The sequence below is a fragment of the Typopeltis vanoorti genome, chromosome 14 (genome assembly GCF_054136105.1).
Source record: "Typopeltis vanoorti isolate ZY-2024b chromosome 14, IOZ_Tvanoo_1.0, whole genome shotgun sequence".
In the NCBI taxonomy this organism is placed as follows: Eukaryota; Metazoa; Arthropoda; class Arachnida; order Uropygi; family Thelyphonidae; genus Typopeltis; species Typopeltis vanoorti.
The window spans coordinates 22,685,519-22,699,206 of record NC_143562.1 but is presented as its reverse complement, the minus strand read 5'-3'; the positions used below and the strand labels follow the sequence as shown (position 1 = coordinate 22,699,206).

The window sequence follows — 13,688 nt, the reverse complement described above, 5'->3', positions numbered from 1 at the left end:
AATTAGTCACCATCATATATAAATCTTCCTTAGTTTCTACTAAGAAGGTTGTATCATCTGCATATCTTAAATTATTTTTCTGCCATCAATCTTAATTCCTACTGGGTCTTTGTCTAAGGCAACCATTCTCATAATATATTCACTAGAGATATTAAAAAAAAAAAGTTTTTATGGTTCTCATATAGTTAGATGCTCAGGTATTCCCGTTGCTCCAATCACATTCTACAGTCTGTTATGATTATGATCAACTCAATCAAAAGCTTTCTTGTAATCAAGAAAACAGAAGACTTTCTTTCTCTTATTCTTTTCATAATCCATCTCATGAAATTGATCTCGTTCCTAAGTAATTATACGTATTTGTCTCTAGCAAGCTATCCCAAACCCTTGACTGGATTTGAACTCGTAGCGTTGATAGTAAACAAAACTTCACACAACATAATACTTTACAGTGTTAGCTACTTCGTGGCTTATTATGATATTAGGTACAATACTTCTAATAACACAATTCAGTGAGCTGGACTAGTTATAATATATATACTACAGTACAACCTAAATATGTACAGAACTTTTATGTATGCACATAAAAGATATCTCGGAAGGCTATGTGCAAATCCTAACAAACCCTACATAGTTTAAAATCGTATTCACTATTATGTCGGTCTGTTCTTATCAAATCTTGATTCAATGATCAATTCATAAAACTGACAATGAAGTGCTTTATTTCCCCCCCCCCCTCTACCAACGATATGCATTCTCTAAATCATAGATAAAATTTGATATTTCACAAGGTTCAAAATCCATTGGCAATGCTGAATTATTTCTATTCTCTTAGGATCTGGATCTGGATTAGGATCTAGACGTTCAATTTTTGTTCATCTTCTCATGGAACAGTGCTGCCATCTTTTAAAATTGCTCCAAATAGGAAAATACAATTTTTTTTTTTTTTCGGTATTATGTAGTCGAGAACATTTATATCAGAGCAGATATAGATCAATGTGTTTGTGCGTGTGTTTGTCTAACAACCGGTCGACAACCCCAAACAGCTGCCTTTTCCGGATGGGTAGCTCGAATGGATCTGATAAAAGCAGAAAAGAAAAAAAAGAAAAAAAGAAAGAAAGAAAAGTTCATGTTGCGAAGCTCAACAAAATCCTCACAATGAAAGGTATAAGAGTGATAGAAGCAAAGGCAGGAAATGAAATAAAAAGACACATTTTTCATTCTTACCCTTCACTCTGTAATGAGTATTAGACTAAAATAAGTACTTTGGGACCCCATTCACTCCGACGGTGAATGAAACCAGCCTTAAGGAATAAATCTTAAATTAGATTTCAAAAAAAAATAGATAAAAGATTAAGCCTCGCTTTAAGGCTAGGCTTATTTATAGCTAAAGAAACTCTCAGAATAGCGAAAAGCAACAAACATTAGAAAGAGTTATTTGAAGGGGGGATGGAATAAGAAAGAGAGTACTAGTAGCTCTCCTCAAGGACTATTCTTCTACGAATAAAAACCTTGATGCTATCCCTATTTGGGGCCTCATATGCCATTTACCACCAGTGGCAGATACACATGGAGACAACTGAAGAAATCGCTCCTCCATCGAGAAAGCAGACCAAAATCTATTGGGAATTTCTGAAATAAGAAAAATGAAATCATTGGGTTCGAATCCTGGCATCGGTGTTTGTGATTTTGTTTAGGTGGAAGATGAATCTCATCTCAGGTCAAATCCTTCTTATTGGAGATCTGAAGTGGCTTGAAAATGCTTCATGTTTGGCCAATATAACAGGGTTTACTGACCAGGTAAAAAAAGAAATAAAAAATACAAAGAAAAACTTGAAAATTAATAAAAATAGAAAGAAAAAATCCTTAGTACGTCCACGGTACAATGTACTACTGTAAGATTACAACCTTTCATGGGTGGGAGTTACATAAGAAATATTTTTCCAAATTCAGCAAATATGCCATCTTCTTAAAATACCCTTTTGGCTGTCGCACATCATTCAATAATTTTTCCCTATACATGCGCCAATATTTTTCGCTAATGTTGTTTAATATTGATTGGGTGTGGTGTTAAAGTGTATTAAGTTGATTCCTGAAGCAAATTTATAATAAAATTATTCAATATTTTTTAAATTAAAAATTGTTATGAAACATTTGTTTATGTGCTTCTTGGATGGTTATTTCTTTACGACGTATTACAAAAATAAATTTGTTTAAATGAATATATTTAATTTAACAAATAAATGTAAATATATTTATTTAAAATTCATAAGTGCACTGTGAGTTTGAATCCCGTTTCGCATGCGAAGCATCTTTATCAGGGTATTTCATCTGATGATGAGTTTCTGTCTCATACGGAGGTGGAGGATTTTTTCTTCCTGAAACTCGGTTTTTTATCTCCACAAAACAGGCACGCCTAGCAGGAGAACACAAACGAAATATACAGACATAGGAGACTACAAGAATAAGGATTAACCATCCTTATTCTTGTCACATCTGATTTTGAAAGCCTGCAGTAGGAATCTACGTGTAAGCGTATTGAATACATATTTATATATTTGCATTGGCACTATTTGCTTGTTTGGATGATCATGTTTGAGATAATCTCAGATATCGAGATTATATTTCGTTGGTTATTTAATTTGTACTTTACTGTATATGAAAAACAACCAGTCGAAAACAACCTTTTGTCAGGCGCATTTAATTGCCATTGAATTCTGAACAGTGAGAATATTTAATTGTAAATTCTGTACGATTATAAATTTCTGTAGAAAAAAATATACATCAAATGGGAAACGAATTATTATTATTATTAAAAAAAGTTAATGCGTGCATAGAAATTCTCTAGAAAGGAAAATATATAGAATAATATTCAAATATTAAACAGAACTACGACATTAACTATTATGAACTTTGTTTGTAAGACGACAATTAGCAACCTAACAGAACCCCTGGCGGTTCAATAGCCAAATTTAGTTGCATAATTAAACCAAAAGTTTTGAGATCTAAACTCTATGTGTGTGTAAGGAAAAAGAAAAGAGCAATTTACAAATATTTAGTACATAGGAAATACTAAGAGGGAAATGCATGGCCTTGCAGATTCCTTCATACTTCTGGGCGGCAGACGATAATACTTTTAAGTGGTTGGATCTTATACTTAAGACAAGCGTTTAATATGATATTTTCCTCAATTTTCAGTACAATCTTGACGCTAAACTTCAATATAATACACTCGTGGAAACCCTGAAAAAATAAAAACTTGATTACTTCACGACAACTGTTTAAGTTTTTTTTAAACATTTCTAGTTGTATTAATAAATTGGTTACATGTTGAGATCTAAACATTTATTTAAAATTTTAATACTTTTATTTTACTGTACTTTTTATATTTTAGTAATTTGTGCGAACAATTTAAATAATTTGGTTAAATAATTAAAATTATTCATTATCATGCATATCAAGGATTTAGGCCTAGCTTGGCCTGTTACGGTCTTAGAAGTCATCGTTGAATCGTTTAAGAGGACGTCCTGGTTTTCTTTTCCTTAATTTTTAAATAGTTTCATAATAATAATAGAAATTATTAAAATGGTTATTATTTGTAAAAAAAGATATAGATAACATTTATTCATTGCAACATGGTTTACATATATTTACACATTATCGATATAAAATATCGCTACTGAAATACATGCTTTAATTGCTGTCAAAAATATTTAGGTAAAATGTCACAATAATCATCTGACCTGATTTTTGAAGTAGCGATTTTTCAATCTCTTTAAAATTCTAACTAAAATTTGAGAACAAATTTCGAACAATCATTATTGTTATTATTAAAAATTAATAGAACAATACACTTATTCTTCTATTCGGAATTTATTTTGGGATAATTGCTGTATTCAATATTTTTAATTTGTATTTTTTTAAAAAAAATTATAATATAAATAATAATAATTCTAGAAATATGTAATTAAACCACACGATGTTGTTATGTCTGTTTCGTGTATATATATTACTGGAATCAAACCTAAATCGTTGCAGACATATTTATATGATTTCACAACTTGAAATAATTTGATCTTTTAATCAGATCAACTAATTAATCTAGTTTGCTGACGAGTCATTCATAATTACATTTATAGTTATAACAGAATGCATTTCCATTCAAAGTTTGTGGACCCTGCAGTCATTTAGGATGACAGGAATATAGCAGGGTTGTTAAATATTCGCGTATTGAAAGAATTGTTAACAGGTACATCGCTGATGAAAAATGAGGCCGAAGTGAAGAATCTCATTGACTTAACTACCCCTGCGCGCATACACAACAGGATAACTGTACAGGTTTATAAGCAGACACGCGCCTCTGTACTGCACTAAAATGTCAGACAGGGTGGAGTTGGTTTCTGCTTCCTCTGCTTTCTTCGTTAGGAAGCATGTGCTAGTCCCCCCCCCCCCCCTCCGCATTCTGCTAGTGGCTACCCATGTGAACAGAGCCGTAACGAACGTTTCCTGTCGCCACCTGCCTGGGATGCGGTCGGCCAGGTGGGATTCAGTCACGTGGTCCTTTAAGAAGCCGAAATCTGTTAAGTGTAGATCGGATATGAGGGGAGCCAGGAGGAGGTGGGGGAATACTATCCCCTAAGATACCTGAGGGATAATTCCCGTCTTGCGGGCGCGGCCTTGTAGATACCTTGTGCCCGTTGGGGCCACTATGCGGAACGCTAGCAGGTCAAGCTACGGCTAACGAAACCTATTAATCTTTCCCAAGATTTCCCCACTTTATCTCTTGAGGGTTCTGCCAACCTCACTTACTGTAAATGTGCGGGCGTGTGTGACATGTTACCGATGCAGAAATCGCCTACTGACACCCATAAGAAGTAGATTACTGTAGTGCCCTCTATCGGCTTCCTGTTTGTTCCACTAAATGCATTTTCTCACATAAACAGACACTTGCAGGCTGTAATTTTCTTGAAGTCCTTTCTTAGTTTCTTTTTAAGGTCAATTTTAAGTGAAAATGTATCGACGAAATATATAAATACTCGCGCTCTAAAATATCGTACAATTTTTAACAAAACAAAATTCAAATCATATGAATAAAAGAAACTAAAAATATATTTAATGTTTTAAATGTTGGTTTATTCTGGTTTTTAATTTGTCGATAAGCATCCAATATTTCATACGATGTAAGTATAATCATTAGACATTTTGCATCCTAAAATAATAAATCTGTATGTCTATCCCCAGTATGTAGACTAGTGGTATCAATGAGGCACCAACACTCCTAGATATATATTATTATTATTATTATTATGACACATTCGTTAAAGTTCAAGAGATTCATCGATGAGTTTACATCATGGGAACGTTTACAGTTTGATTATATTCTTTATTTTCATTATTTTCTTTCGTAAATATCGACATCGAAATTTTCATTTGCAGTAAATGATTAAAAATATACATTTTATTGTCATGTTGGAACAGATGACCAGACATGGAGGGGTGTGGTTGAGAGGAACGGTGCCCCTGACCTTAACGCGAATGGGTTGAAATTATTGGACTTCCACTGTACTAACAGCTTGTCCATAATGAATACCTTCTTCGAGCACCGAGAAGTTCATAAGTATACCTGGTACAGGGATACACTAGAACAAAGGTCTCTGATTGACTTCTTTATAGTCTCAGCAGACCTATTTGAGAAGAGGGGCAGAATTGTCAACTGACCACCACCTTGTTGTGTGCACTCTACGGCTTCAGAAACCAGATGCTACCATCAACGCTGGTAGGCCTAAACAGCTATACCGCGTGAAATGGGAGACATTGGAAAATGAGGCTGTGGGGAAGAATTTTGCAGATGACATTTCCTCCAGGTTCAAAGAGATTCCCAAGCATACTGCAGATGTTGAGGAGGTATGAAAGCTGTTCAGAACAGCTGTCACTGCCTCTGCACTCTCATGTTGTGGCAGAAAGCAGCTCGGCGTGGTGAGAAAAGGACACCTTGGTGGAATCAAGAAGTCCGAAAAACTGTCCGGGCAAAAAAGGAGTCCTACCTAACATAGCTTAGAGTCATGTCACCTGAGATGCGTTTGCGGTATGCTGAGGCACGAAAAGCTGCTGCTAAGGCAGTAAAGACAGCAAAGCAGAAGGCTTGGGAATCCCTTGGAGAAAGATTAGACTCATCCTATGCAAATGCAAACAAAATATTCTGGCAGACCATCCGCCGCCTTCGAGGGAGGAAATCGTGCACAGCAAGGGCAATTAAGGCCTCTGATGGTGCACTTTTAACAACCGAGAAGGATATCCTCAACAGATGGAGGGAATACTTTGAGAGCCTTCTTAACCCGGGTGGCCCAGCAGTTGTGGACATCCAAGAGGTGCAGATCGGGGCAATGACTAGTCTCACAGCAGAAGAGGCCCATTTAGCAATAAAATCGCTAAAATCGGGCAAGGCTGCTGACAATGATAAAATTCGGCCCGAAATGCTAAAAGCCTTTAATCGAGACGGTGTTCTCTGGCTGACTCGAGTGTGTCAGGCTGCTTGGATATCTGAGCTAGCACCAAAGCAATGGCAGACAGGCATAATAATACCAGTCGTTAAGAAGGGAGACCAGAAGGATTGCAGTAATTATCGTGGCATCTCTCTGCTCAGCGTGCCTGGGAAAGTGTATGCTAAGTGCTTGGAAAGACGGTGCAGGAGCATAGTTGAGTCAAAGTTCCAGGAAGAACAATGTGGCTTTCGTCCTGGTAGAAGCACAACTGACCAAATCTTCACTTTAAAGCAAGTCTTTGAGAAATCTTGGGAATATGCCAAGAATGTCTACACATGTTTTGTGGACTTGGAGAAGGCATATGACCAGGCTCCTTGGGATAAGCTTTGGCAAGTAGTACAGGAGTATGGAGTGGATGGTCAACTATTAGCTGCCATCAAGTCCCTGTATGAATGCCTAGAGTTTTGTGTCGGGGTAAACAGCACAAAGTCTGAACCTTTCACAGTTTCCGTTGGCCTCCACCAAGGGTGTGTTCTCTCACCCCCTCCTTTTCATAATATTTATGGACCGGATTGATAGGCACAGCCGAGGCAGTGAGTGTGTCAGAATTGGAAAATGTAGCATTGGACGTCTGCTTTTTGCAGATGACCTAGTTCTGCTTAGCTCTTCCACAAATGATCTCCAGCGGACCCTGGAGATCATTTGTGGAAGGGCTTTTTGCGGGAGCTTGGCCGTTTGGTAGTATTGAAGCGGGAGTTAAGCCAGAAGGCAAAGTTGGCTGTTTTCAATACAGTCTATGTCCCCATCCTCACCTATGGTGATGAGAGTTGGGTAATGACCGAAAGAATGCGGACACGAATCCAAGCGGCTGAAATGAGGTTCCTTCGAGGGGTTGCGGGGCTGATAAAACTCGACAGAATCAGAAGCTCTGCATTTCGGGAAACCCTCAATACTCAACCGCTGCTTCTCCGTGTTGAGAGATCACAGTTAAGCTGGTATGGGCACCTGGTCAGAATGCCACAAGAGAGGCTCCCTCAGCAGGCCCTCTTTGCCAAGCCAGAGGGTGGGAGGCCACGTGGAAGGCCAAGGACTCGCTGGATAGATTATATCCAAAACCTTGGGTGGACACGTTTGGGAATCCCACCAGAACACCTGAGCTTTGTGGCAGAGGATCGTGACCATTGGAAGTTCCTCTTGCAGCTGTTGCCCCCACAATCCAATTAGGAAGAGTGGGCCTTGAAGATGTATGTATGTATGTATTGTCTGATTTCTTTCCGTTTAAAAACCTTGTCAATAGCATATGTTGGAACGAATAAAAAATAACTTTTAATTGTCATTATGTAAATATAATAAATGGCTCATAATATTTTCCTTTTCCTAGTTACATGGAGCAGACGTTTTATGACACTGTTTAGTTTTCGTGAGAGAGTAACATACATTCTTTAGGTGAAGGGGGCGTTAGAGAGCAATGCATAGAAAAGGCGGTGTTGGGCTCAAAAAAGGCGTTAAATTACTGAGTAAAATTTCAGTTATACTTTTTCATCAGGATTGCTGACTCAAGAGTTTTTTTTTCCTTTTTTTAACTTTACAAATTTACAGGCAGTTAGGTTTTTGGAATATATTCTTGAATATATATTAGAATATAAATTAACAGGTGGCGGTTTACTTCATTTCCCATCCCGTTCAAGATGGGAAATGAGTTTATTCCCTCTGAAGAGTTTGTGTATTCTCGGACTGTCTTTTTGAGGGAATAAATACACTGTTTTCAGAGAGGTAAAAACTCTGTGTAATATGACTTCACTCTAGAATATATCAGTGAGAGAAGTGGTTGAACAAGGGGGAAAAAAAAAAAAAAAAAGTCAAACCACGATTCCGACTTTATACTTCCCCAGCGACAAAAATAACCTTCACGGAATTTTTCTAAGTCAGTTTCAGGAATGACGCAAAACAATAGAATTAATTTAATTTTGCTCGGTTGATGATGTATATGTTTTGATTTGCAAAAAGTGTTGCAACCTTATCATTGCTAGGTAGATGCATTGACAAAAAAAAAAAAAAAAACCTTTAATATTCATTATTATCTGATTCTCCTCCTAGGAAATCCCCTGCCCTCAATTCACAACTTGCTGATATCTATCAGAGAGCCCATCTCCAATCCAGCGCGCTAATCTACAAATTAACTCCATGCGTTCAAATTTAATTACCAGCTTATCATGTGGCAATCTATCAAAATTAATTTCTTCCTATGCTGTCATATCAAAGAGTAATGCACTGTTGTCAACCCAATTATAAATCTTAGTCCTAACTAATCTCTCTAATACTTTAAGCACAACTCCAGATGAATAGATTGGCCTATAATTCGAAGCCTTAGTCATATCACCTCCCTTATGAAGTGAGCAATTTTAATTAAAATTAAAAATTGTAATAAAAATTAATAATGTTAAAAGTTATGTGAAAGCGGTTATTAACTCCTTGTTGTTAATTTATCAAAACTTCAATTAATTTTTGTTTTTTTCTGGATAACAACAACAATAATAATAACATTATTATTATTATCATTATTATCATTATTGTTATTATTATTACACAATTTTATAACTTTATAGGAGAGCCGATAGAGAGAGAGAGAGAGAGAGAGAGAGAGAGAGAGAAATGATCATTATTCCCTGATTGGAATTAGGCTAAAGCAGTTAACACAATGACGTTAGTATATTTGCGTATATTTGTATACATATTTGCGTTTGTTCTTCAGTGTTCAGTTGTTTTGAGGCAGGGCTGGCATTAATCTTGATTGAACCAATAATATCCCGAAGAAAGAAATTTTAAATTTTGATAAAATTACGGAACACTTTGCTGATAAAAAGCGCAAAAATTTTCTTCATAATTAAATTCGTTTGTTTATTTATTTTGTAGAAAATAATCCATAAATAAATTATTTAATTTTAATATATTCTATCTATTCTATCAGGGACTTCAACAGGCACTTAAGCACCCACATCTCTCCAAGTATCTTTGGATTTTCTAACTGTAATGCCAGGATAAGGCAGTTATCCCTATGCCTTTAAGTATACTTGTCTGAAAATTGCGTGTGTTCTACTGGCCGGTTTGCCTGTTCTGAGGGACGAAAAACCCGAGTTTCCGAGAGAAAAAACCCTCTACTTCCGTATGAGACCAGCTAATTCACCTTTAGTCGAAAGAGACCAAATAAAGGTTCCTCACAATTTTAGTATATATATATATTTAATATCTAATTACCTTAAATTAGGGTGTCACCAAAATTATATAAGTGGGCAAATATTGCGCTATGGCCGGGATTATTTTGTGGAATGAAAAACACAAGCTTTCGGTAATTAAAATAAAAAACCTCAGCCTGCTCATTTTGATTATAATATTTTTACATTTTTATATTTAGTTGATTACTGAGAAGTAGAGGAAATAGATTGACACATACCATATCACTGCAGTAGGATGAGAAACACACACACACACACACACACACACACACACACACACACACACACACACACACACACACACACACACACACACACACACACACACACACACACACACACACACACACACACACACACACAATGTATAGGAGTGCGATGATGTGTTACTGAACTGGAAAGCATGGACTAGTTTACTCCATCTAGTATAACACATGTCCAGAGATAATAATTACTGACTTAATTTATTTAGCTAATCAACAATTATTATGCCAATATTTCGCAATGCCCATCAAGGCATCTCCATGGGCACAAAGAAATACACTAAGCACGTACATGAGGATACACTAACAGGAAGGCGAAACACAAAACTGGGAGAAAGGATCTTACAATCCTAACTGGTGCCCTGTATGGGTATGGTGAGAGAATATTAATGGAGTTCTCATGGTGATGGTCTCCTGGATTTTTGGTGAAGTGAGGCGACCGGATTTGTTAAATCACTAGATTATCTTTACTTCACTTCAGAATGATCAGGAGAGAGAGAGAGAGAGAGAGAGAGAGAGCATGATTTATGACACTAGTTATGGAAGGTCTTGAAGCTTGAATCATTAGAGTATTTCTCGAGTAGAAGAGAAGAATGGACAGTAGTGTAATCAGCAAAACTATAAATAGGATTTGAAGAGATAGGACGATAGTCTGATGATTGACTTTTATCTTTCTTTTTTAGAGACTTTCTGGATAAAGGCTTGCTTCCATGCTCTCTAGTAAATGCCAGATAAATACAACAGTTTATATAGGCTATATAGGATTGGATATTAATTGTGGAATACAAGTTTTTTGCGCACAACTGGAATGAAACCACCTGAACTAGGAGACAGTATCACTACTAATGAGGATTTTCCTGATGCCCTTCTGTTAAAGGAAGAGAGGAGACATGTGAGAAATATTCAGCATTGCAGTTAGTGTATTAAGATATAATGGCATGAGGCCTATAAGGTAGGTATGACACCATCTTATGAAACCAATGTAATACTATTGGTTGCAAGGTAGTTTTGTCTGTAAATTAAGTGTGTTCTGCTAGTCGTTTTGACTGGTTACGGGATGAAAAACCAGAGGTTTCCTGGAGAAAAAAACCCTACAGCTGCCTTATAACCGTCACTGACTAACTCATCTTCAATTGAAAAGTCGTGATAAAAGCTCTTCGCATTCTAGATGGGATTTGAACTCAGGTCTTTTCAAACAGAGGACATCGTCGAAACCGACTGAACTACGAGACTTCATTGCGGGAGGTGATTTAGTCTTGATCATCTAAATAAGAGTTGGCAGAAAAGAATGATGCCAATAGGTTTGGTTTATGTTTCGGTGGGGTTACTATGGTACCAATAAGATGTGAGAGGTGGAAGGGCAAAGTTCTGCTTAATAGCTTTAGTGAGGAATCAGAAAATTCGATTTCCAATTGAGCAGGAGGAAAGGATTATTGTATTTTGCCCTTACAAAGTCTGATTGGGATTTGATAATTTTTTTTACTTGTGTCAGGCTATAGCATGGGTTCCTTACCTTTTGGCTTTCCTGGGCCAAATTGAGTGAAGAGGAATTGTCTTGAGCCACATATAAAATTTATAATATAGTTAATGTATGTAAGTAACAAAATTTCTTTTATTTTTTTAAATTTTTTTTATTATAACATTAAAAAAAAAGAGGGCATCATAAACACAAAACTAGTGAGATATTTGGCCTTGTTTACGTGAAATCAATGTCTGGTTCGATAGAACTGGTTGCAATTCGTAGTGAGTTCTCAAGGTTCTCGTCAGAAATTTTTGATCTAACTTTACTCTTCGTATGCTTCATTCTTGAAAATAGTTGTGCACAAATATACGTACTACCAAAAAGCAATGACTTGAATAAAGCGTGTTTGTGAAGCGAAGGATATCCCCCCCCCCCCCGGAGAGATAGGTCTTATAAAAATCTAGCAAAGAGATATGATCAAATTTTTCTTTGAGTTGAATATCTGATTGCAACTCTATACATTTCATTTGAAAATTCGAAGCTAATGTCGACTGAAAATGGGGTCGCAAAATATATAAAAAAATTGATATTTTTTTCTGAAATCTTGAAATCTATTCTCAAAAAAACGAAAGAAAGACAGCATATTTTTCGCATCACATAATGATGTTAAAAATTTAATATCTTATGAGACCGCATTACTAATAGTGCAGGCAACCTGACTGTCTGGAGGAGCAAATAAAACTTGTAGTGAGGTAAGGAAATTTTGAGCGACAGCAGATCATAAAGTGGGGATGTAGGTTTGATAACTTTTGGCAAGGAATGTCCGATTTGTCAAAAGCATATTCCCTTTTTATAGAGGTATGCAATATGTAGTCGCAATAGCTGAGGTGGACTGTAGTCATGAAATATGCCAAATGGGGTTTAAGAACAATATGAGGTTTCAGTGTTATTTCGGCTTTTTTTGTATATTTTTTACTTTTTTGCAACTTTTGCATTATTTTTTATGGAAGTTTCTTTTAATTTTTGCAGTTGAACTAGCGTTCGTGTGGCCATCTTTCATGGTTGAGTTAATGCAGGATACTTATAGACCAACGGCATGCAGCAGAGGTGAGAGACGTGAATATATTCATACAGAGAGTGTTCAGATTCCAATTTAGGCTTGGTTTTGACAGTTCTCTACCTCCACACTGGTTTATATTGTACTCCCTCCAGGCACAACATGGTAAAGTAAACAGCAACAACCCGTACGTATTACTATAGGATTCAACAGTACATAGGATATTACCATGTCCTATGTACTGTTGGCTGGCCTTAGAAAACTGCTTCCCTCATGTACCCTGAAATGGCAAAGATGCACGATACTTTATTTTTAATAATAGTATGATGAGCACGCCTAGCAAGGCCATCGTCTGCACTGCATATGAGAAGAAAGAGAAAGAAACCAGAGACTCTGCTATGGAGTACAAAATAGCAATTGCCATTTCATATCTCCAATAAGCAGTACGGTGGTGTTTCGCCAGACATCTACAACCTGGAAGTCTGGTTGTCATTGCTTCCGACTATGTATTATTATTATTATTATTATTATTATTATTATTATTATTATTATTCCTGATACCTCCAAGGAGTCCGAAGACTCATCGCTGGAGGACACCTACAACTGTCTCAGCCACTATACCGAACCTCTACTACGAATCATCTCCATCAACGCCATCTACCGCCCACTTCCACCACCATCACAACAACTAGTATTTTTTGTCAGCAAATTGGGTGTGTTCTGAAGGTCCGATTTGTCTGTATGAGGGATGAAAAACCCGAGTTTCCGGGAGAGTAAACCCTGCTACCTCCGTATGAGATCGGCTAACTCACCTTCGATTGAAATCGTCCAGATAAAGATCCCTCCCGTCGCGAAGAGAATCGAACTTAGGCCTATTCCAATCGAAGGGCGTAATGTACCGTCGTTCTTCCAATTGCGCTACGGAGGCGCTTATAAGGTATAATGTATATGCTACGGAGGCGCTTATAATGCATATGCTTATAACGGTAATAAAATAAGCCGGCAAGCTTATAGTAAATTTTAAAGGGTATAGTTTATTTTCACGGTTACACTTCAATGTAACCTATTTAGTTTTACTAAAAATATAATATTTTAAAATTCCAGGGAAGGTAAAAGAAATGCTCCATCTTGCACACTTTTACGGACGTTATGGATAAGCTATTTGTTATTCAAACAAATGTTCAAGCACGATAT

General features: G+C 36.6%; 1 protein-coding gene across 1 annotated transcript in view; it reads left to right on the top strand.

Annotated features, from left to right (window-relative positions):
* Positions 1–13,688, top strand: part of LOC150099292 (DBH-like monooxygenase protein 1) — an 86,238-nt gene that overhangs the window by 942 nt on the left and 71,608 nt on the right. The window lies entirely within an intron of this gene.